At 36.5% G+C, this 24,764-nt stretch overlaps 1 long non-coding RNA gene across 2 annotated transcripts in view; it reads left to right on the top strand.

Annotated features, from left to right (window-relative positions):
• Positions 1 to 15,771, top strand: part of LOC307182458 — a 694,844-nt gene extending 679,073 nt beyond the window's left edge. For both annotated transcript variants that reach the window (XR_013827174.1, XR_013827175.1), the window contains 3 exons: positions 12,324 to 12,357; positions 14,848 to 14,920; positions 15,160 to 15,771. This is a non-coding gene — a long non-coding RNA (uncharacterized lncRNA). The remainder of the gene's footprint in view (positions 1 to 12,323; positions 12,358 to 14,847; positions 14,921 to 15,159) is intronic.
• Positions 15,772 to 24,764: the final 8,993 nt, after the last annotated feature.

Here is a 24,764-nt window from a genome sequence, read left to right as displayed (position 1 = left end):
ACTTTTTGGCCAACCCAATATAAATGGTGGCTCAGACCCACACTATTGGGCAGCTGACCGCTTGTTTCTCTAGAGCTTCACAGGTATAAAACATTGTTTTAGAAATAAAACATTGGTCCCTAAAATTAAAACACTCATGTTTGTTTTTAACCAACTGTACTGGAATACAGTTTTAATTCTTCAATATTGTTCATTATAACGTTGTTTTTCACTATATAATTTATTAAAATACTGTTTCCATCCTTGAATCTTTCTTCTTCTTGGCACCTTACAAGGTTTGAGACTTTAGAGGAATTTTGAAATAGAAAAAATTAAAAACTAACCGTCTGCAGCAGTGAGAAAGCTCTAGCAAATTGCTTTGACTCCAACGGAGGTGACATGTGTGTGAAAAGCCATGTAGAGGCCTGAGTTAGTCACCAGGCTGATAAAGAAAAGGCCAGTGGCCATCGACAGCTTCACCAAGCTAAGTGCTAACTTTACTGTACCCACCTCAGCCTTCACTAGAAGAACAAACTTACTATGAAAGGGACTCCGACGTGGACACTGTCAGCAAGTCTACTTACATATGCTTCTGTGATGGGCATCTGAGCCAATGACTAAGCTGATCAGCCTTTCTCGGTCTGAAGGAAGGGGGACCTGACGTGTCTCTGGTATTTAAAGCACGCATCTTGAAACAGAAGAAGCAGAGCTAACATGCTGCTCCAAACGTCCTCTGTCACGTTTCCGCTCCAAAATGAGCCTTCGGTTTGGAGGGAGAGGCAAACAGCTGGCTTGTCATACAGGCACAGGTACCCAGCCCAGGCTCATTTTATAGTGTCGGGCAGGGTTCCCTGCATACGATGCCGGGTGTCAATGAGCCTATGCACATGGGGACTCAGACAAAAGTCCTGGACACTCTCACCACCATCAGTGTCCCCAAAATGTTCGTCCATACGGCTTCCCTGGTGGCGCAGTGGTGCAGTGGTTGGGAGTCCGCCTGCCGATGCAGGGGACACGGGTTCGTGCTCTGGTCCGGGAAGATCCCACATGCCGCGGAGCAGCTGGGCCCGTGAGCCATGGCCGCGGAGCCTGCGCGTCTGGAGCCTGTGCTCCGCAGCGGGAGATGCCACAACAGTGAGAGGCCCACGTACCGCAAAAAAAAAAAAAAAAAGTTCGTCCATGTCAAATATTTCATTCAAGGGATGCTCCGACCCAAGTAAGCTAAATGGACTGCCTGTTGTCCTAATCTGTCCTGCCTTACTCTGCAGACACATCTGTTAGTAAATAGGAGTAGATCTACACCGAACTCTTCCCCATCCGCACAAGAATTGTACTGCATTTCCAGTGTCTCTGCAACGTGCACCCTGCCTCAGTCTGTCATTGCATTTGGCGCGTGCTTGCTGTGGAGGTCGGCTGGCAGCTGACTCTGATTTCAGGGGTCAAACTACATCCCAGTTGCAATCTCACTTGAAGGTGGTATCCACCTTCCCACAACTCTCCTGATGATTGATTGCTTAGTTAGCAGGCCCGTTTGGAAAGCCTGTGGACAGACCGTGGTTTCTAGTACAGCTTGTTTGCAGATCTGCACTGGAAACCAGTGACTGACTTACACTTTCCTTTGCAAAAACATTCTGGCCACAGTTTCTACTCTGGAAGAAAAAAAAAAGCGCTAATACAAAACTCACGAATCACTTTTAACCAAACCCTAACTCTATCCTCTAGACTTCCTACTACCAAAAACACTGAATATTTAGTTGAGGGTTCTTCTCTCTGTTGTTTTCAGCCTTTTATTCTCAAAGTCTGAGGAGAGCTTTATAGAGTAACTTTTTCTGAAAATCCACAGACTAGAGAAAAAGTTCAACTGTAAGTTCACCATCAGTCTGAGTTTTTTTCCTTTCCACCATGGATGAAAATGTAAAGCCACCTTTTTTATTAGTTTGAGGGAGGAAGAGTTTCAATCCAGTCAGTGTGAAGCGGCTAGTGTTCTGGAAAATGAACCTGGGGAACTTTTCTCACCATCGTGAGCTGAGCTAACCTGATATGCTGTGGGAAAGGACAGCATATTACTCTGGGGAAATGAGAAGCACACAGAAAATAAAATTGTTAGGTTTTGCTTGGAATTGAAAATTGTTGAAGGTTGAAGACTTTAATGTAGGGAGGTTATCAACAGCAGCAGAATCAGTGGTTTTATCAGACCAGCAGTAAGGTCTGCAAAAAGGCACTTCCTGCTGATGAAATTATATAACGAGAGATTTGGGTCCAGATTTCATACTCAGGAAGCCCTTGAAAACTTGTTTGCTGCTGTCATGCTGAGGGAATTAATAGATTAGACATTAACCACTAACATTTTTGAGGTATCCCCCCAAAATACAGCATTTACCAAGAGAGCAGAGCATCCCTCAGTTTCCTAATAAAATATGAAAAACTTCATTTCAGATCAAGGTTGTTTGCAACAGCTTCTGAAGCGATGTTTTACATGGAGGAGTTACCTCATAAATGACTCTGAGGCAGTCCACTCATAAGTGGACTCTGCCTTTAAATTAAACCTGAAGTATTACCAGTAAAAGGAAAAGAGAATAAGTGACAATAGGCAAAACAGATTGGATGTAGTTACTTCTGTTATATATTTTTGGGTTTTGTTAATGTATTATAGAATCATGTAGACTTCCATATATACTGTTCAAACTATTTTGTACATGTTAAAAGTATTTTAAAAAGAACGACTAAATAATTTAGAAATTCAAATTATATCCCTTCAGGGGATATAATTTAGATTTCTACATTTTTGCCTGTTCCCACAAAAACATTTATTATCCAGTCATCAGATATTTATTAAAAATTGCTACATATTAAAGCTGAGGGGAAATAGGGAGAAGTTGGTAAAAGGGTATAAACTTTCGGTTATAAGGTAAATAAACTCTGAGGATCTAATGTATGACACAGTGACTATAGTTGCTAATGCAGGGAAAAAAAGAAATAAAATTGTATAAGATAGGCAAAAAATAAAATGATCAGAATTGCCTTAAAGGATGCATTAAATTCAGAAGAATCTCTCTTGTAGCTACTGGACTTTATGTTATATATAAAGTATTTGAGAAATCATGGAGTTGAGCACTTCTTTCATAAGTCAATCAATATCAGAAGAGAATCCCGGCCCTCAAAACTATCAGAATATTCTAGAGGGGACACAGAAGTAAAATAATAATCATAATATTGTGGGAATACATTTATATTACAAATATGCTCCAAATAGTAAGGAAGTTCAGAGGAAATGTTCAGAAGAGGACACTTAACTCAGTTGAAGAACTTCCAAAAGGAGATGATTCTTGAAATAGATCTTAAATGAGTCACAATGGGAAATAAGTTTATCTGAACAAAGGGAAAGCACAGTGAACGTGGCATTCGAAACTATAAACAGAAGGGTTGGACTAGATAATTTGTAGTAATATGATGAGAGACTTGGTTAGAAAAGTGGGCTGCTACCGGAATATCAAGGACTCCTTGTAAGTCTAAACTTTTTGCTGAAGTCAACTAGGAGCAAATAAAGGATTAAAATAAAGGTGTAAAAGTTTATTAAAAAGTTTGGCTGAAAACAATATGGAGAATTAATTGAAGGGAAGCTAAATTGGGACAAGGAGACTAAATAGAATGAGAAGAATTTTATAGTTCTTCAGAAGAAATTTTTAAATTGTAGCCAGTTATTTTTAATGGTATGTAATATCTACAAGAAAGACTAGCAAATTCATGAACCAGAGTTTAACTTAAGCTATTTAGTAGCTTAAGTCATGTGCTGGCTTGAGTAAATTGATATGCATTGACTATGTCTGCAGCTACCCCAGACACTTGACTACCCTCACGTCTCTACTATGAACTGCAAATTATACAGTTGATCCTTGAACAACTCAAGGGTTAGAGGCATCGACCCTTCCTGTAGTCAAAAATGCATGTATAACTTTGTAGTCAGCCCTCCATATACCCAGTTCCTCTGTATCCACGTTTCTGCATCAGTGGATTCTACCGAAGGCAGACACTGTAGTACAGTTGACCCTTGAACAACATGGTATTGAACTGCATGGATCTGCCTATACAAGAATCTTTTTCGATAGTAAATAATACTGTACTACATAGATACGGAAGAACCACATATACAGAGGGCCACCTATAAGCTGTATACGGATTCTGGTCTGTGCAAAGGGCTGGGCCAATGATACTGTACAATTTACAACTGAAAAAAAAAAAAAGTATAAGTGGACATTCCAAACCCATGTTGTCCAAGGGTCAACCATATTCATTTCAAATACATTTTGAGAAATGTAAATAATCATACTCATTTCTAGGAACTAATAACTGGAAGAAAAATACTTCGTTTTCAATAAAATATTCATTTTGGCAAGATTAATTAACAAATTTTTCTTCCCTCCTGTGGAATATCCATCGTTTTACCTTCAGATGTTCTACAAACATCACATTATCTATTTCAAAAGTGTTCCTACAATTACTTAAGGTAGCTAAAGTAATCCCTGGTAGAGCTGCAGTCAGGGACATCTCTAATGTCATTCTACACGGAACTATTCGTTTAACTTTTTACTAAAGAGTCAGACGAATGGGTTAAAATCTTTTTCTATGCATTAGCTGTATAACTTTGGGCAAACTATTTAAGCTCTCCGTGCCTCAGTTTCGTCATCACTAAAATAAATATAACAAATGCCTAATTGAGTTTGTGTAAGGATTCAACGAGATAGCCTCTATAAGGTGCTTAGCATAGTAGCTGTCCCTCAGTAAGCACCCAATAAGTAAATCTGAGGTTTTATTGGCTTTGGAGGATAGAATTTTGCTTGGGAAAAAAAAAATCATTAAATGTGGGAAAAAAAAAAAAAGCTGTATTCCCGCTGTATTCCCACAGCAAGGAATGAACAAACATTAGTGCCCATTTGAAAATATTGGCTTAGAGAAAAATTAGAAATCTTACCTGAGACTAGCTTCACACAAGATTTACCTTAAAAAAAAAAAAAAAAAAGATTTACCTTAAAAGAAATGACCTCATTGTAGGAAAAAAAAATCAAACTAGAAAGATATAAATATTGGAATTCATGTTATTCATGAAATGTAAAATCAGAACTTTTTATCAAGGAATATAAACGTCATCAATATCTCTAGTAAGTAGTAAGAATAATGCAATTCAATCTAAGAAAGAAAGATAGACAAAAATAAACAAAAAGAGAAGTAATTCTCCAGTGTTAAGGTACAGATCCTTGTCATCAACAATTTAAAGAATTTAAATCTGCTCTCAATTATTTTTCCAAAACATTAGTATATATGAAATCTACATTTTGATAGTTTACTTAATATTTAATGAAAAATATATAAACTATGAGTTCACAATACAGTTAATACAAAATAGCTTTCCCTTATATTTTCGATATTTAAATATGGGGAATTCTTTTAAACATATCAACCATACAGAAATGGATTTATTTACTTTCTGTTTAGTTATAAAATTTCTTAGACAAAGATTGAAGAACAAATCTAATAAACATAAATTCTTTACAAGAAAAAAAAACGGGGCTTCCCTGGTGGCGCAGTGGTTGAGAGTCCGCCTGCCGATGCAGGGGACGCGGGTTTGTGCCCCGGTCCGGGAAGATCCCACATGCCGCGGAGCAACTAGGCCCGTGAGCCATGGCCGCTGAGCCTGCGCGTCCGGAGCCTGTGCTCCGCAACGGGAGAGGCCACAACAGTGAGAGGGCCGCGTACTGCAAAAAAAAAAAAAAAAAAAGAAAGAAAGAAAAAAGACGAAAGTTTTCTTATTTTTCGTTTCTAAATTGTAATTATTGCATCATGTATAGTACATAGAACTGATTTTCACATCTGTGATGGTTTTTATAGGCAAGACATGCAAATAAATAACTGGCCTTCTCAGAAGCAAAAGGCAACCGGTCTAACAAAGTTCCAGAATTAAAAGAAAAACTTCCCAACGTGAAATTTAATATAATAGGGGTTTGTATGTTAATAAACGTGTAGAGCAGTTTTCTGGGGAAGCAGATTTATTTGTGTACCTGCATAGGATCACTTATTTATAATCCTTTACAGCACCGTTGCCAAAACTTACATCATACTAATGCGATCCTTCTTCATACTTATGTACGAGTTTTCAAAGTGGTATTCAAACAGGGTTATTAGCCACAGTCCACATACACACTAAATGATGCCTGCACACAAAAATAAACAGAAGTTACTTTCCCTAGGTTGCATACTTACCAGGCCGCCCAGAGAGCACAGAAATGTTAACTGCTCTTTTGCCTAATAGCATATAGGAAAACCTATATCTGAGACCATCTGGGAATCAAACTAATATGATTCTTTACAAGCAGGGATTCGGAATCATTCAGAAGTTGCCATTCTCCACTTTTTCACCCTCAGCTTCAATTTCAGGTGCTGTCGTAGGGCTCCTCTGAGTGTCCACTAAATATTAAGAATGTCTTCTGTCACCTCTAAGCTGTTCGCTTGTTGCAGAAAGCACATCATCTTGGGAATAACAGTGCACTGAGCAAAGGAGTTCTCCACAATCTCTTCTAACAGGAGTGAGTTTAGGAGAGCAGGAACCCTGCTACCCAGTGACTGCTGAGGCATAAATGGTCCTGGAATATTTTTCAAGCCCAAATACATGGGAAATAGCTTGCTTCCATTGTTCAGAACGACTGACATTTTGAGGCTAGCTGTAAGTTTAGGAACATCATTTCCATTTCAGGACGTGGCAATCAACTCCTCATTTACTTATTGCTAGTAAAGAAGTGGAATTTATTATTATCACTTTATTTAGTCACCTTCACTATATGCTGGCTAAGACAGAGGTTACGTAAAAATCAAGTTTCATTCGTAACAGCTTCAACAGTTTAACCCCAGACTGATCAGATTGCAAAAGTGTTAAAAATCCTTCACTGATTTCATTAACTAAGAATTTAGCAAGACAGAATTTAATTTTTATTTTACCTTAAAATTTAAAGTAAAGCAAATTCCATAAACAAGTAAGTAATGCTATATTTCCAAGGTCAGATATTAAATCAACATTTTGAAAAGAATTTCTACTATGATTATTTTGGAAGGCTAGTGGGGGAAGGAACTTCCTATGTTATGGCAAGATTGGTGGTGCTTTTGTTGCTGTTGTTCCTTCTGTCTGTTTGTACGTCATGGGTTTCTGTTCCCTTCTATTCGTCCACTATAATGTGACCAACTGGCGTACAGGGAATATTTGCAAAAATCACAAATTCCCTTCCTTTGAACAGATAGAGTCTATTTTTACTCAGATTATGAGAGGTTCTGTATATGTTCAGACCGACATAAAGAATTTCACAGATCTGCTTTCCATGGTGTGTACCTTTTAGTTGCAATGTAAAAACTGAGATAGGTGAGCACAATTCTTATTCATAAATATGAATCGTTATGTTTTCCTGTGACTTATACTTTCTTGTGAAACAGACTGCAGAAATCCCATAGCCCTTTTCAGGTCTCTATTTTTCGAAAAGTACAAATGAGAAATACGAGAAAAGAAACTACTGCGCAGTAACTGAAAAGTCGTTTTTTTTTCCTCCTGGAAACAGCTGTTTTTAGAGCAGTCCAGCTTCCCCTGCTGGAGCTGATGAGGTCACCATCACCTCCATCAGCAAAGGAAGTTAAATTCCTTCAATGACTTTGTCTGCCCAAATTCTCAATTTAGGAAAATAAATTTTTAGTTTAATTTAATTATGAAATTATGAATAATTCACATTCTGGCCTGTGCAACCATGTGAAGGACAGTGTCAGTCTACAGTATGGTCTTCTTTCTCTTACGCTATGCATGCAAATTTGAATGTGTGGCTTATAGACTGTGTTTCATGACTTATCAGAGCTTTGGATCAATTACAACAAAACCTCATCTCTGGTCTTATTCCGGGAGATTTACTTACAGGCAAACTGAGGTAAGGAAGCCAGTCTTTCAGGTTCATAAAGTTTCATCAAAGTGAGTGTTCTAAGTCGTTTCTTGCCAGGTGATCACAGCTTTTTTTTTTTTTTTTTTTTTAGCCTCTGTAGAAATTTAACAGTTGTGACATTTGCTTTAGATATTTTATTTTCCTAAATTGAGAATTTGGGTGATTTTTTAAAAGCAAAACAGTACCCCCAACTAAATGATTCATATGAATATGTATATAGAGAGTGCATTTCATAACATAAAATTATATATAAGCACTATTTTGTTAAGACTTCAGATTTAACTCAATCCTTGAGGCATGGTCTGTGTAAGATCTATAGACTTCAGTAACAAAAGGTGTTACCTTCAGTGAAATAACATAAAATCAATAGATGTTTTAATACATATTTTACATATTTTTGTGAGCTTCTAAAAGTGCATGCAATTTTTGTGCTGGAAATAGTATATTAATTCACATTTCCTAAATGTTACCTAGTGCAACATATCACATCTGATTTATAGGAGAAAACAGCCTCATCCCCTCTAAAAGCATTCTGGAAACATTTTGTGTTTTAATAATTAGGTATCCCTTTCATTTAAATGGATACATTTAAATGGGTAAATAAATGGCTTCTATTTACGACTACATTCGAAAATGAGAAAACTAAGAATATGTCTTGATTTCTCAAGAAAGAAATCCCACTAGACCTTCAGGACCACTTCATTCATTGACTCAATGCATTCTACCTCATTCCTTTTTATATTTTAGATAATTAGAGGATCCATCTCCTCCAGCAGCCACGCAGCATGGCAAGAATTAATGAACATGCAATGAGTGCATGTGACGAGACTTCAACACTTTACTCTGCCTTACGAAGATCAGTTATGAGCAGAAAGACACATCTGAGACTGGGCACTCAGTAAATAGTATGACCTTGGAGTCGTTTTTCTCCTCTGGCCCAAATTTCCTCACATTATGAATGATCAGGTTGGGTGGAAATCCCAAGTGTCAGATTGGTGGCTGGTGGGCTGAAAGGATGCTCTGTTTCGTTGAATTGAAAACGTGCTCACTGCATCAGAATCCCAGAGACCTCGCTGCGGTCTTACCTCTAGTCACCCACACACGTACAGTTGCCTAATCTGGCATTGGGTTTACCACTTTTGTGCCAGATGATGTTTAAAGACCTCGCCAACCCTAACACTCCAAGATTTTTAATTCACCACACTAATTTCCAAGCTAGAATCTTATCCTGCGAAATTATGTACAAAAAGCTTCTATACAGACTGAGATCATGTACTTAGGAGACTTTAAAAATTCGTTCCCAATATTAGGAAAGCAATGAACTCTATATCCAATTGAATGAAAGAAACTGTATAATTGAGGAAATTGTTGCTAACGTGTAATTGCTGAAAAGTTAGACTTTCTGTGGGTGGTGAATCTGTTCATTAATTGGAGAAATAGAAAGCATTTTCAAATTTCTGCAAATATATCTGACTTTAAGGGAAAACAAACGTGTACGGTAAGCTTAGTCCAAAAAAGAATGCCGTCAATGACAGGAAAAATCATAACGATGAGTGATTTCAGCCTCTAAAGAGGAGATAAAGAAGTTATTCTACCGTAACTTACGATACATTGTATCTCATTTCAGAAAAATTGCCTTTCAATGAATAACGTTGTGAAGAGAAATTTGAGACAGTCATATAATGGAAAAAAGCAAAACAAAATTATTCATATTAATTTTATAACAAATAGGGAAGGTGAGTGTTAGGATATACTTGTTTTAAAAGCAATATAATTCATCTTCAATGAATGTTGACAAAATAGCTTCAAAATTGCATCACACTAGGCATGTTATGCAGGCATTTAGTTAGGAATTTCCTGACTTTGGCCCCTAGATGACCTCACAGTTAAATGGTTAAAGCAAACTAAAAGGAACTTAAATCTTGCATGTTTATGGTGCCATTCCTACTTTATTTATTGATTTTTTGTTAGCTTGGATTAATAAAAACCAGGTATTATACTGAGGGGCAACTGCAATTCTTTGAAATGTTACATTGGAAAAAAATCAGATACTCTTTTCAGTTTTCATCCCTTTTTTTGATGCTATTTTGGTCAATTTAAAGTGTAACAGCATTAACTTAATGAAGCTGGAGCCGCAGCTTAAAAGAGTATCATAAATTGACTTATTCCCTAAATTCAAATGAAAGTTGACAGTTGAAGCTCATACCATAAGAGAATTCTTTATTCTATTCTATGTTAAAGAATTATTTAAAATATATTAAAAATTAAGTGAAAATAGACATTTTTTTCATTTGCTTTTGTAAGAATGGTCATGGTAGTGTAATTCTTAACCAACCACAGTTTGTCAGAGCATGGATAACACAAAAGTGGGTGTTATTTGATGTATTTGGTATATAGAGAAGGAAAAAATACCTTCTGTATAATATCTGTTGCATCTGGAGTTTCATAAATTTCTCAGCAACATTCTCACACATTTAGATTGACAGTACAAACAATATTAGAATTCAGCAGAAAAAGTTCAACGTTCTATTTCCTCATCTTTAATGAAATATTCATTGAATCTCACATTTTAAAAAAAGAGAATATGATCTTTCAACAACTTCATCAGAAACCATTTGAAAATCGAAGTTTCTATCTGAGAAGCAATTTTCTTTAAAGCATATTTCTATCATTCTAAATTCCCTTGAGCCTTATTTTAAGAAAAGATCAGATTCATCTTACCTAAAGAAGAGCTATTCCAAGACTTAGGAAAGTAAGTTTCTACCATTTCAACCTGTAACATTGCCTTAATCTTTTTCATTTGCATTTCAAAACTTCTCGGTCTCAAAGGAAAAAAAAAAAAGAAGGCAAATGTATCTTGTTTATCCCTTCCTGCTGTTTTCAATTTCAGTGTATCTAGTCACCAAAAAAATCATCATTTGTGGCATTAACATGTATAGTTAAGGACCCAAGGCCATCTGTGCACATTCGTTTACATTCGGAAGGCCCAGAGCCAATCTTTAATACCTGAACGGTCACATCAGGACCAGGTCTAAAGTACTGAACAGATGAAGCCCAAGATACCAGTTGCCCTAGTTTCAAAGCAGCCACAATTGGTTTATAAATCATTTTCAGAGAACCCTGCCAGTTTCCACCAGCTAAAGAGGGACCCCGGGCATGTCACGATACGGCAGAGAGTGCGGTAGCTAAAATGAAAAAGAGCTCGATTCAAACCTGGGCTACAGTCATGGCAAAATACACTTCGCTCTCTGCTTTCCCCTTCTGTTGGTGCTCTGTACTGAAAGAGGAGTACATAAATGTACATTACAACTTTAAACTTTCATTTTTAATACATAGTCAAGAAAAAGAGAGTCATTACAACTTTAAACTTTCAAGACATTACAACTTTAAACTTTCATTTTTAATACATAGTCAAGAAAAAGAGAGTCAACCACTGCCTTCCTTAAGAGTTTCTAGAGTGGATAAAATAAGAATTAGACAAAATCTATTTACTGTATACTCTCTAGCACAGTAATTTACAAATGACTTTCAAGTGTATATATATCACCTCATGTAATTTTATAACCTGTTCTCATAGGTAGGCATGTCTCTTAGCCCCAGTTTGGGGATGAGGAAGTCAAGACAGGTGGTTGAATTTCTTAGGGCATGCAACAGTGGTTAACTCAAGCCAAACCAGGTTTTTTGGTGCTAAGCTCTTTCCACAACACAGTATTGACTTTCTACGAGTCAATAGCCCACCCTGATTAATTCCAAGGATCAGAGGTTATGTAAATCAAATACTAGAATATTGAAAATTCTGCTTCCACTGGTTTAATGTCTGTATGTAAATAAATTTGCCACTCTCTGTTTGTTCTCCATTTTCCTGACTGAGCAGAACCCTATGTCTCTCATTCATTTTTAATATTCTTGAGATTTCTCAATATGTGGGTGGACCTTATACGTATATTCATTTCTCCTGAGGTTTCACTTCTCCTATGTCACTGTTTTCAAAGTGGGTACCATGAGGCTCTACATGTTTGTCAAAGGGACTTCAGGGACCACTGTGCAAGATCAGTTGTGGGGAGCCAACCAGGAGAGATTTTGGCTACTTCAACTTTTCTTTTATATATTGAGGTTTATATATACTATATCAGTTTACAAGAGGATTTCATAGGAAGGAAGGGAGGGAGGGAAGGAGGGAGGGAAAAGGGGAGGGAAGGAGGGAGGGAGAGGAAGGGAAGAAAGAAAGCTAATAGACACTATTCTAGAGGTTGTTAAGGTTAATGAGAAATTTGAATTTAGAATCGGGGAGCATCAGTTTTGAGGTTTTCATGATAAATATAAAAAATAAGTCAGAGAGCGAGATAGAGTTTTCATAATACTGAATCCTGTTCCATGCAGGTTTGGTGACCTGTCTGACTTCTTAGGAATACAGGTAAGCTCTGAATGTCTTAAAGGTGCACCAAAGAAGCTTTTCCTCTCAGGTGACAGGCTTTACCAAAAGAAAAGTCTATGCAGTACTTCAAAGACTGTCCAGCTTCTTGGATACCTCCAGGGCCTGGGATCCTGCAAAAGTTACAACTTTGCTAATACAGGTCTCTCCCGCACCTTTGTTTCTGGCACCAAACATGCTTATAGAAGCTCCAAAGAATGTTCATTATTTTCTATAATATGCTGGCAGGGGTTAGCAGTGAGAGGTATCACCTAAAACAGTGGTTCTCAGCCATGGGTAATTTTGCCATCCCCCACCAGCCAGGGGACACTTAACAGTGTCTGGAGGCAAGTATTTTGGGTAGAGGACAGAAATAATGCTGCTAAATATTCTACCTGCACAGAATAGTCCCTCCAAACAAAGAATTAGCCCGGCACAAATGTCAATGGTGCCAAGGTTGAGAAACTCTGATCTCAGATCCCAGAACTGTGAACTTGATTCTAAAGGCATTACTTGGATTCCTTCACATAATTCTGTGTTCTCCACATCTGAGCTTCGTTGGGAATTTATAGAGGATATCTGCTACAGTTATAATTGGTTGTATATGGGGCAAGAGGAGGCAGAATGAATTAAAATGTATCTGTGTTTCAGGGAGACCTTAGGAAATTAAAGAGAAAGTATGGAGGCAAAATGCCATTGGTCCAAATGGCTCTAGTGTTGTCAGTCATTTTGGAGACCATTTGAAACAACATCCCCTAAAGCCACATTAGTGGGTTTTGCATATTATAGAAGTTTAGTTAAATTGAAAGTGTTCCTCTTAACAGGATTTTTGACATTCTTCTTTGACATGCTTTTTTGTTTGTTTCTGAGATTCACTCATGTTGTTTTATATATATGTGTGTGTACAATTTTTCAGATTTTATTGCTATATAGTATCCCATTGTATGAATATACTCTAGTTTATTTTCTTGTTCCACTGCTGTGGATATCTGAGTTGTTTCCAGTTATTTACCATTAAAAAAAATTCCGCTAAAACCCTTTTTGTTGGTGTGTTTTGGTGCACTTATCAAAAAAATGTTTTCTTAGGTATATATACCTCAGAATGGAGTTGCTAGGTCATAAAGTATATTCGAGTGTATTAATTATCTCAAAAGATTTTCCAAAATAATTGTGTCAATTTATATGCTGACAAACAGGTCAAAGGTGTTCTGGTGATCTACATCTTTATCAGGATTTGATATTGTCTGACTTTTAAATTTTTTTAATTTAAATTAACTCATTTTGTTTTAATCTTCATTGCTTTGATTACTAATTGGGTTGAGCTTTTCCCTTTATATGAATTAGCCATTCTTGACTTTATTCTTTTTATGTGTGTGTGAGGTGCCTGATGGAGTTTTTGTCCAATCTTTCTAATGACTGTATCACTTTGCCTAGTTAATTTGTAATTTGTACATTCTAATCCTTTGTTTTACATGTTGCAAACATTGTCTTCAGTGTGGTGGCTTGTCTTTTTATTCTATCTCTGTTAACTTTTGATACAGATGCTCTTTTTTATATGTTAAAATTTATCATTATTTTCTTTTATTGATAGCACTTTTTGCATTTTGTTTAATAAATCCTTTCCTACCTCAAGGACATAAATATATGCAAATATGTTTTCTTGTTAAAGTTTTATAGTTCTGCCTTTCACATGTTGGTCCTTTATTCCCTAGAATTAATTTTTGTGAAATGTGAGGTAGGATCCACTGGGTTCTTTTGTAGTAATAACCAATTCTCCCAGCCACATTTAATGAAAAAGTTATCAGTCTGCACTGATCTATAATAACAGCTTTGTCATAAGTCAAATTTCCATGTTAAATGAGTGTGTCTCTGAGCTCTATAGTTTGTTCTATTGGTAAATAAATCTATCCTTTAATTAACATCCTACAGTCTTAATTACAGTAGCTTTGTAATTAATCCTGATATCCAGGGGGTAAATTACTCCCACCTTTCAGTTCCTCTTTGGGATTTCTTGTGCTGCTGTTGGGCCTGTGCCCTCCCATATCTATTTTAGAATGCGCTTGTCAAACTCACATAAACACACACACCTGGGTGCACTGGTTGGGATACTGATTACGTTTGCTTTGAGTGTTGAGATTAATTTTTGTGGAATACAGGCTTCTAAGACTTTCTTTTTCATAATGTCTTTTTCATAGAGTCTTTTAAAGTATTTCAGAAATACTTTTATATATTTATTCCTAGATTATTTTAATATCTAAACGACTTAGAAAAAGTATCAAATATACTTTTTGCTTGTTTTGGTGCATTTAATTGCGTTTGAAATGCAACTGATTTTTGTATATTAATTTTGTATCTAGTCACCATAAAGGCTTGTATAATTCCAATGATCTAGCCACTAAATTTTTTATAATTTGGAAAACAATCCCATTTTTATTTCATCCTTTCAGACCTTACGTCAATTATTTCTTTCTCTTTTATTACTATGCTCTCTAGGTCAATATTATCATGAAGTTTGCTCTAGTTTGGAGGGGACTGAGGGGAGAGGATATATATACCGTTCATAAAAGTAAGAAAATGACTTTCCTTTTTGTGTTTATCAATGTTTTTGGTTTTGTTTTATCATACTGCATGTTGAACTTTTTGAAATTTTATCTATGCATTTGATTTTTTTCCCTTTAATCTGTAAATATGGTAAATTTTACTATATTAATTCTTAATTAGCCAAACATATAATAGTTCAAACACAATAGAAGTTCCAGTCAGGGCTGGTAATTAGGTTGCAAGATTCTCTTCTCTCCTCCACAGAGCCATTTAGAGACAATTTGACAGTGACCCTTTAAACTTCAGTTCATGGCCTGTAAAGTCATTCCGGTGCCAGTAATCCTGATTGCAATCCATAGGAAGAGGTAAGGAACTTGGTGAAGCACCTGTGAGGGTGGGAAGAGGGGTATAGGCCAGACTTGGAATTTGCACTTACCAGTTCCTCTCACATTCTCTTGGATAAAATTCAGCCACATAGGATATAATCTTTAGTACCCAAGAAGAAGTAAGCATAAATTGAGTGAGAAACCACCCAGCTATATGAAATGAATCATCTGAATTGATTTTCTAATATTCAGCCAGTCATTAATTGATAAATGGGCTCAACTAGATGTATTATGTTTTAAATTCTAATCTTGATTCGAGTAGCTAATAATTTTATAGGATTTTTGCACCTTTTTACAAGACAGAGATTGGTCAAAAATTTCCTGAACTCAATAAGACTTTACAATTATTGTTTGCATGGTCAATATTCAGTTTTATTTCTTCATATATTGACTTTTATCCTGCTGGGTTTTCATGTTTATTGGGAATCTTTTTCTTTTCTGAAGAAATATAGAGTTAGAGATATAGTACAAGTTTACTGGAAATGATGTTTTTGATTATCTTGCTTCATTTTTTAAAAATATTTACACTGAGTGTAGAATCCTAGGCTAGCAGTTATTAGTTTCATCTTGTTAAGTATTCATTCCATATTCTTCTGCCTTCAATCATTTAAGTTGAAATGTCAGCTATCAGTATAACTATTCCCCCCCGAAGGTAATAAGTCTTTTTCCTCTTTATGCTTTTAAGATGTTTCTCTTTGTGTTTGGTTTTCAGCATGTATTTTGAAACTCAGTTATTAATAATATACATACTTAGGATTATTATGTCTTCTTGACTCATGAATAGGTACATTACTGAGCATAAACATGAATATCTCATAATGCATACTAAATTGTCTGCTATTAATATAGTGATTTCAGATTTTCTTTGATTTCTTTTTGCATAGTATATTTTTTCCATCCTTTTAGTCTTAGTGTATCATTTCCTTTTATCTAAAGTTTGTTTCCTATAACCAGTACATAAGTTGATCTTGCTTGTTTTATCCAATATGATTTCTCTGTCCTTTATTTTACTCTGATAGAGTAAATCCCTGTGACACACATAGGAGGCCCACAAGGTTTTTCAGAATATATATCGGTAGACACTCTGCTGGCATGCTGTGAAAGGGACAGAGAGACGACAAAAGGGAAAAAAAAAAAAAAAAACCATCAGATTCCCAAAATTCTACATGCAGGAAGTAGGCTTATGAAACTACATGCAGGAAGTAGGCTTATGAAACTACTCAACTTTGAACATGTTCTATCTTTCATAAGAAAAGTAGGATGACTCCAAGTGGGGAGCAGTGGGCCCAGAAGGCAGAGCCTCAGACCACAAAAGATTATTCCCAGGCCTTGAAGTCCAATGGGATTTGGATCTAATAGGGTTTGCCCAGTTGGATTTCAAAATTGCTTGGGACCAGTGACTCCTTTTTTCCTGTAATTTTCTCCCCTTTTGAATGGGGATGTCTATAAAAAGAATTGAAGAAACTTTAAGCAGAAAGAAACCGGGATTGATTATTTACCATGCAATTTATTTCTTTGTTTAACTTCATGTTATCATCTAGTATCATTTTTCTTCTGCCTGAGGAACTTATTTTAACATTTCTTAAAGTACGGAGCTGCTAGTGTCAAATTCTCTCAACTCAGTATTTCTGAAAATATTTTTGTTGCATCTGTAAATATTAATTTAATATTAATTAATTATAATTATTTTAAAATTATTTGTTAAACAATTCTTGGTTGACTCTTTCATTTCAGCATTTTAAAGAAGTTATACTACTACTTTCTTGCTAATGGATATCAGACAAGAAAGGTATAGTCATTTTTACCTGAATTCCTCTGTTCATAAGGTGTCCAAGTAGAAATTTAATCAATATCTTTACCTTCTTTCCAAAATTTTGAATACCCACACTCGCTCCAATTTCTCACATACCTTGTGCATATGATACAGCTGTTGTGTATTTCAGTGCTGTCTTATGTCTTATTTTTACTCTTTATGCCATTAGTATTGTTGTTTTAAGCAGTCAATATTTATCTAGACTTACGTGTGTAAGTCTCAATTTATTTGCTTTTTATTTCTTTTTTCATCACAGACCTTCCATTTGGAATCACTTTCCTTCTGCCAGAAATAAACTGGAATTTTCTCTAGTAGGTTTGTTTGTGTCAATCTCTCTCACTTTGTATTTCTTTAAAAGCTTTAGTTTGCCCTTTTTCTTGAAATATATTCTCAGTTTTCAGTTATTTACTCTTAGAACATTGAGCATTGAATATGCTTTCTTCGGTCTTCAGTTTTTTTGAGAAGGAAATTGTTATTGCAATTGTGACTTCTCTAAAGCTAATCTATCTTTTGTCTCTGGCTGCTTTTAAGATATTTTTCTTTGTCTTGGTGTCTGGAATTTAACTTTGATGTGTCTGGGTGTATTTTTGTTTTTGTTTTGTGGTATGTGGGCCTCTCACCGTTGTGGCCTCTCCCGTTGTGGAGCACAGGCTCCGGACGCGCAGGCTCAGCGGCCATGGCTCACGGGCCCAGCCGCTCCGCGGCATGTGGGGTCCTCCCGGACCGGGGCACGAATCCGCGTCCCCTGCATCGGCAGGCGGACTCTCAACCACTGCGCCACCAGGGAAGCCCTGTCTGGGTGTATTTTTAAGTTTTAATCTTGCTTAGCAATCATGGTATTTTTGCCCCAGTGCACTAGTTAAAGAGCCTGAGCTGAAACACATATTAAGTAGTCATGCTTTAGTTGGGAAACAATATCCCAGAATGGAAAGAGTGAGGGGAAGACAAAGTGAGGCAGGGAAAGATGGGAAACAATGCAAGGTGATGCATCACCATTCTGGCGTAGGATTCACATGGTGTTGCAATGTGACACAGCCAATAGTTCAGCAGGTATGTCTGCTCAACGACTCGGGACTTCTCGTATCGGCTAGTGGGGGAAAACAGTGCCTCAGAGTAGTACCTTAGAGGGGAGGAAGCATAATTGTACAGATTGCTCCTATTTCTTGTATCCCATTGGTCAAAGTTTGCCCTACTTACAGTTTAAATAATCCAGCCCCGTTGACAAGGAGCTTAAAAAGCTAGATCACCCATCCTGCTACAGGGTAGTAGTTGATACAAGTCAAAAGTTTCAGAGACAGCCAGAGGTTTCAAGATCCATCTGGCTGTGCAATGTCAGCCAAAAGCGAGGGCTAGTATTTCCAAGCAGGTAATTGGCTCTGCAGGCAATGGATCTACCTAGGTCCACCCAGTGTCTGTTAGCTGTGCCAGTGCTTGAAGTAGAGTCAAGGGCTAAGCATCAAGGAGACAGACAAAGCTGAGAGTGCCCGGGGGAATATATTAAGATGTTCCTGACACAATTGGAATTCTTCTATAGGTGGTGTCATTCAGTAATTCTGGAAAATTTTCAACCATTACTACTTCAGATGTTGCCTCTACCAAGTTTGCTTGTTCTCGCTCTCCCTCTCTTTCTCTCTCTCTCTCTCTCTTCCCCTTCTGGAATACCTATTGAAGCTTATGTTAGCGTATTTCTTTCAGATTTTCCGCCCTTTCTCAGTGTTGCGTTCTAGATAATTTCGTCAACTCTAACTCCCTATACACTAATTTTCTCTTTAGTAAAATCATTTTCTGTCAAATATTTTCAGGTTTTTATATCAATTATTATATTTTTATTTCTTGAAGTTCTATTTAGATCTTTATAAAATCTGCTTTGTCATTTTTTATACACCCAACTTCTTACTAATGCTAATTGGCGCCAAGAGTGCCAATTCTTTTTTGATTCTTTAATTATATATGTTTAGTTTATGGAAGTATGAAATTCTCACAATTACAACCTCTGGCATATTTCTGTATATAATTTTTCTGTGTTTTGCTGTTGCCTCTCACGGTTCCTTGTTTTTTGGATTTTTTTAAATTTTTAAATGATTTTTATAAATAGAGCTCATGCATCTTGGAATTGATCTGTGAAATTCTTTGAGGCTTGAGATGAAGTTGTGTGCTTCTGAAAAAAGGATTTGCAATTATTTCTTCGAGGAATCTGGGACAGTATAAGCCCAAGACCATTTAAGATGTTTTGTTGTTTCGTTTTGTTTCGTTGGACCAACTAACTAGTATGGATTTCCATTGCAAACCTGTGGTGTGAGTGATGGCTGTAGCAATGAATTCTTAAGGAATTTTTTTTTGTTCCTAGTCCAAGGTTTGATACACCACTCTCAAGCCCCCAAATAACCATAAAAACTTAAGTTTAAGTTCACTTATGCCATCTTCAGTATTCATCTTTTGACTGGAGTGTTCTGCACTTTCTTGCCAAATTATTGAGACACTTAAGAAAATTATTGGGTGGAGGGAGAGAGACGCAAGAGGGAAGAGATATGGGAACATATGTATATGTATAACTGATTCACTTTGTTATAAACAGAAACTAACACACCATTGTAAAGCAATTATACCCCAATAAAGGTGTTAAAAAAAGGAAAATTATTTTAATATCTCTTCAGCTTGTTTAATTGTTTTCAGCCAGAAAGTAAACACGTCAGGGGTCCTAAAATGCTTCATCCCAGGAATTGGAAATCTACCTCACTTTTAAATAGCATATTTTTGTCATAGAAGCAATGAACTAATCAATAAATACTATGCCTACTATCTGTATTTTGGTGAGGTTATACCATTTTAAGTATCAGAGTAAGGATATCTTTCAGATTCTGCAAGAGAAATCTCTAGTCCAGCGTTTCTACCACTTAGGTCATCGTGATACTTAGAAAAAAATTTTTTTTCTTAACTCAAGATAGAACAATGGAGCTTGAAATGGGCAAGTTATTTTTTAAAGGCGAATAAAAAGAACATATCAGAAAAAGCCAAAGTAGTAAAATGGAAAATCCCAGTCAACCTTCCGACACACTCATATTCACCCAACGAGAAACAATTGTTCACTTGCAAATTACATTTTCTCAACTTGCGTAATGATTTCTCATGAATGGACTATCACAACCTAATTTTGCAGTGGCACCATTGATCCTGCATTGCATCCCAGTGAGTCATTCCTCATAAGGTAGGCAAAAGGTTCGAAGTTAAAATACCATGACCAGCAACAGCTCAAAGAGATCCTGTCCCAATGTCTTTAAAGGAAATGAGGTTTATTTTCTACGTGTTTCCATACTTAGGAAAGTTAACAACTTATTTGAGATGGCACTCTATAACCAATGCTTAAAAGGAAGACATTGCAACATTACCCAAATATAACCTATTAACTCTTCATGAGCTCTATTTTTTGTATAACACTCCATGAAAATGTGAACCCTCCAAAAAGGTAATGTGTAAAATGTAATTTTAATAATTTTACTGTCATTTTTAATGTAAATTAAGTATAAAATTTCCTGTATCCCAGTGGGTATTTTCGTTTCCTAGATTAATCAGGCTGTTTTGTTATAATGTACACACCTTGAAAAGAAATTTCATGAACATGATAAAAATCATCTCACCGAAGTAGGAATCAAGTACTTCCCATGAAACATTAATGCTAATATCTTAGTTGTTGCTGATTAGCGTGTAAATTCTACACTGAGCTCACTTTGCTTGCTAAATTTGTATGTCAGGGGAAACTGTCCCAAACCCTTCAGAATATTGTCTTACTTTTTTTTTTTTTTTTTTTTTTTTTTTTGCGGTACGCGGGCCTCTCACTGCTGTGGCCTCTCCCGTTGCGGAGCACAGGCTCCGGACGCGCAGGCTCAGCGGCCACGGCATGTGGGATCCTCCCTGACCAGGGCATGAACCCGCGTCCCCTGCATCGGCAGGTGGACTCCCAACCACTGCGCCACCAGGGAAGCCCTATTGTCTTACTTTTGTCACCTTTATTACTGAATGCTTTTATTTGGTGCTCACAAAATACTAAATATTTGGATCAGATTTTTAAATTTCAGATGGCAACAGAAATACTGTCAAACTGACAACTTAAATTGAAACAGCACAGTTTTTATAGCGTTTAAGAGACCTAAAGATTAGTTAATTCATGTCCCTCCCTTTACAGATAAGTAAATAAAAGTCCAAGTTTGCAGTGTTGGTAATGGCTGGAATTAGAACCTAAGATTTTGTGTACTCGGCACTCACTATTTCATAAACCATATCATATCAGCACTGATTCAAAATCACATCATTTCAAACCTACCAGATGTCAGTCTCACCTGTGCTTCTGACTGAAGATTTTCCCACAGAGACACAGAAGAAATAGAAGCCTGAAAGTGAGGCATGAAAATCAGAGCTCTTTTGCATTAAACTTAACCTGAATTCTGTATAGCCTGAGGACCTTCAGCAATCACTTTAAGTATCTACTCCGTATTTGTGCTGAAACAAATCACTTCAGGCTTTGTGAATTTATAGGCAGTAAGTGGCATGAGGGGGAAATGAACCCAGTCTACCCTCATTGCTTTGAATGGTTCTAGAAACTTCCTTGACTGACTTTTTACATAAATTAAATAGAAAGAGTACACTAACCCTTATCCAGAAAACATCCTTGTAAAATTACTAGTTTTTGTGAAAATTCATGGAATCACAGAACATTGAAAGAACTGTGAAATAATCACATGAATCTACTTGATTCATTTTAGACGTGAGAAGACAAAAGGACATAAAGGTAAAAAAAAAAAGGACATAAAGGTTAAGGTTCTTGTTCAGGTTTATGCAGTTAGCTATTAACAAAACTGGAATTAAAATGAAAAGCGTCAGACGATCTGGACAGGTTATTAATTCTCCTGTTTTTAGAAACAATGAAGACATTAAATCATGTGATTTTACATCCCCTCCCATCGTTCTTTGGAATGCACACTGTTTCATTTCTCGTTCAAATGATGAAATGATTGTCCTGGTTTTTAATCTCAGTACCCAGATGATATTGGTGCTGTGATTAAGGACTCAAACTGTTTTCTTTATTTTTTGAACCTGCTCTATTACTGATATAGACAAAGAGTTACATTTATAACATTTTCAAAACTGAGGAGTCCTCTGATGCTTAATGATCAGACTTCAGTTTGTACATCCCTGAAAACAGAAGCAAGACAGTACTATCCTGCTTACAAACATTACATGAAAACATCCAAACCAAAAATTGTTTTAAATTTCATACTGCAAATGCTTGCAAGAAAGATGCTTTCCTTTTCCCACCATGCCTATCCTGCCTGGTTTTATTTTTTTAATTTTTTTTAAATTTATTTTTTAGATTAATTTTTATTAGAGTACAGTTGATTTACAATGTTGTGTTAGTTTCAGGTGTACAGCAAAGTGAATCAGTTATACATATACATATATCCACTCTTTTTTAGATTCTTTTCCCATGTATGTCATTACAGTGTATTGAGTAGAGTTCCCTGTGCTCTACAGTAGGTTGTTATTAGTTATCTCTGCCTGGTTTTAAGTATTTGACTCAAATGAGCAAATTCCCGTATTCTTAGATTCAGCTTGTGTGAAAGTTTTAATTGGCCTGTCAAAACCTAATACTTCTATAGTGGTTGATTTTTATACTCTATTTATGAATACACTGAGCTAGTCAATATGAAGATATCCTTAAATTTCCTTGTGACTACTGACTGGAAAGTTTGGCAAAATTTGATGTACACTGACAAGCACAGTAGTCACATTCTTGTAACCACAGCTGTTACATTAGTTTTCTTCTACCCAAAGCCATTTATTAAATGTTATGGAAAGTCAATAAAGGGTTTTTTTTAAATATGTAATTTAATATACAATTTTATATTGTATGCAGTCATTCAGAAACATGTCTTGTGAGGAAAGTTGCATGAAACCATATAGCTCAAATGAATAAAAAGTCAGGTTGGCTAGCATTAAAAAACTAAAACATTTCAGTTATAGAAAGACCATGGATTTCTAGGCCACAGACCCTTGTTTAGGCCTAAAATCTTGACTATGGAAGCAATTGTACAGAGGCTCGTATTAATTTCCTAGGGCTATTAAGCCCATCCAATAAATTTTTCATTCCAAAGTCTATACTTTTCACTGTTAGAATTTTCATTTTTTTCTTTTTTACAGTGTTTGTTTCTATGAGAATTCCCATCTGTTTACTATTATCACCATTTTTCCTTTAATTCCTTGTAAGTCCTATCTGCTAGAACCAACATCTTAGTCTTGAGTCTATTTCTTTTGACTGATTTTTCCCTGATTGTATTTTCCTGTTTCTTTACAAGTCTGATAGTTTAACTTTTTACTGGAAACAGTAGATGACACTTTTTAAGAACTCTGAATTATAAAGACTGTAGATTTCTCAGAAGAGTGTTGATTTTTGATCTACCAGGCAGTTAAACTTCTGGCTGATCACTATGTACTTGCAGGGAGATGGCTTTACTTTGCTGTTGCAGCTCTGAATTGTTTTTTCCCATCTTCAAACATGAATCCCTTGGCACTGAGACAATGTTTGTTCCTAAGGCATAGCCCTTCTGGAATTCCAGTGAGTTCCTGAGGTGTTACCAAGCCATTCTAACTGGGCAGGCCTCAGATTCCAAACGCAGTCTCCCCTGTGGTGGGCAAGAGCTGAAATCTCTGTCCAGTTCTTCCAGCCTTCCAGCTGTGCTCCATTGGTCTTCTCGAACTCCCCTCCTAAATGCACAGTGCCAGCCCAAAATTGGTTGAGTATTTTAAGACAGATTTTGGAGCTCCTTTCCTCTCCGTTTCCCTTCTCTTTAAGACTTCCTCTCTTCACTTCCAGATATTAGGAATGTCCTGAAATCTGTCCTCTAAACATCTCAAATCAGCTGCACGTTTTGGTTGAGCTTTAGATGCTATAGCTTAGGGACTGGAGAGTGCCTTCGTGGAAAAAATTCTAGAAACATGGTGCTATCACAATGTGGTTTCCTTCTTTCCAGGGTTGAATCCCTTCCAGTTTCTGCCTACCTTTGGTCTCTTTCCAATACCTTCAAATAGCTGCTTACCTTCTCTTTAATTTTTTTAAGTGTTTTAAATGCTATCCTATAGAATCCTTATTCCTTTCCAAGCATTTGCACCGTTGCTCCTTCTGGACTTATCTTGAGTGAGAAATAAATAAACTTTGATGTAATTTAATCCACTATTCTTGGGTTTCTGTTATGGTGGAGCCAAGCCTAAGCCCAAAAGACACAGCTAGGGTCAGAATACTCTCCCTAGGGGAATGGACAATCAGTCTCATGATGAACTTGAGATAGGAAGGAGGCAGAGTGGGTTCCCTGGGAAGGCAGGTGATTCAGATGCCATTGCAGGACTGCAAAAAGCAGCCCGCAGACAGAGAAAAAGAGGCAGTTTTGCCAGCTTTGACAGTAAGACGTTCTCATAAAATTATCCCAGAAGTTTGAAACAGAAAAAAACTAAACGGGACACTATTTAGTGTCCAACTTATTATCCCATAAGTTTTTTACACATTCAATGATCACAGATTCCAAATTCAAAAGATTTTCAAAACATTAAATATGCTGTCCCTAAGTCATACGATCTATTCTGACTGTCCATGCCACCGAATTTTTGGTTAGAAAAGCATGCTC

Source organism: Stenella coeruleoalba, assembly GCF_951394435.1.
Source record: "Stenella coeruleoalba genome assembly, chromosome: 2".
In the NCBI taxonomy this organism is placed as follows: domain Eukaryota; kingdom Metazoa; phylum Chordata; class Mammalia; order Artiodactyla; family Delphinidae; genus Stenella; species Stenella coeruleoalba.
This window is presented reverse-complemented; position numbering and strand designations above follow the sequence as displayed.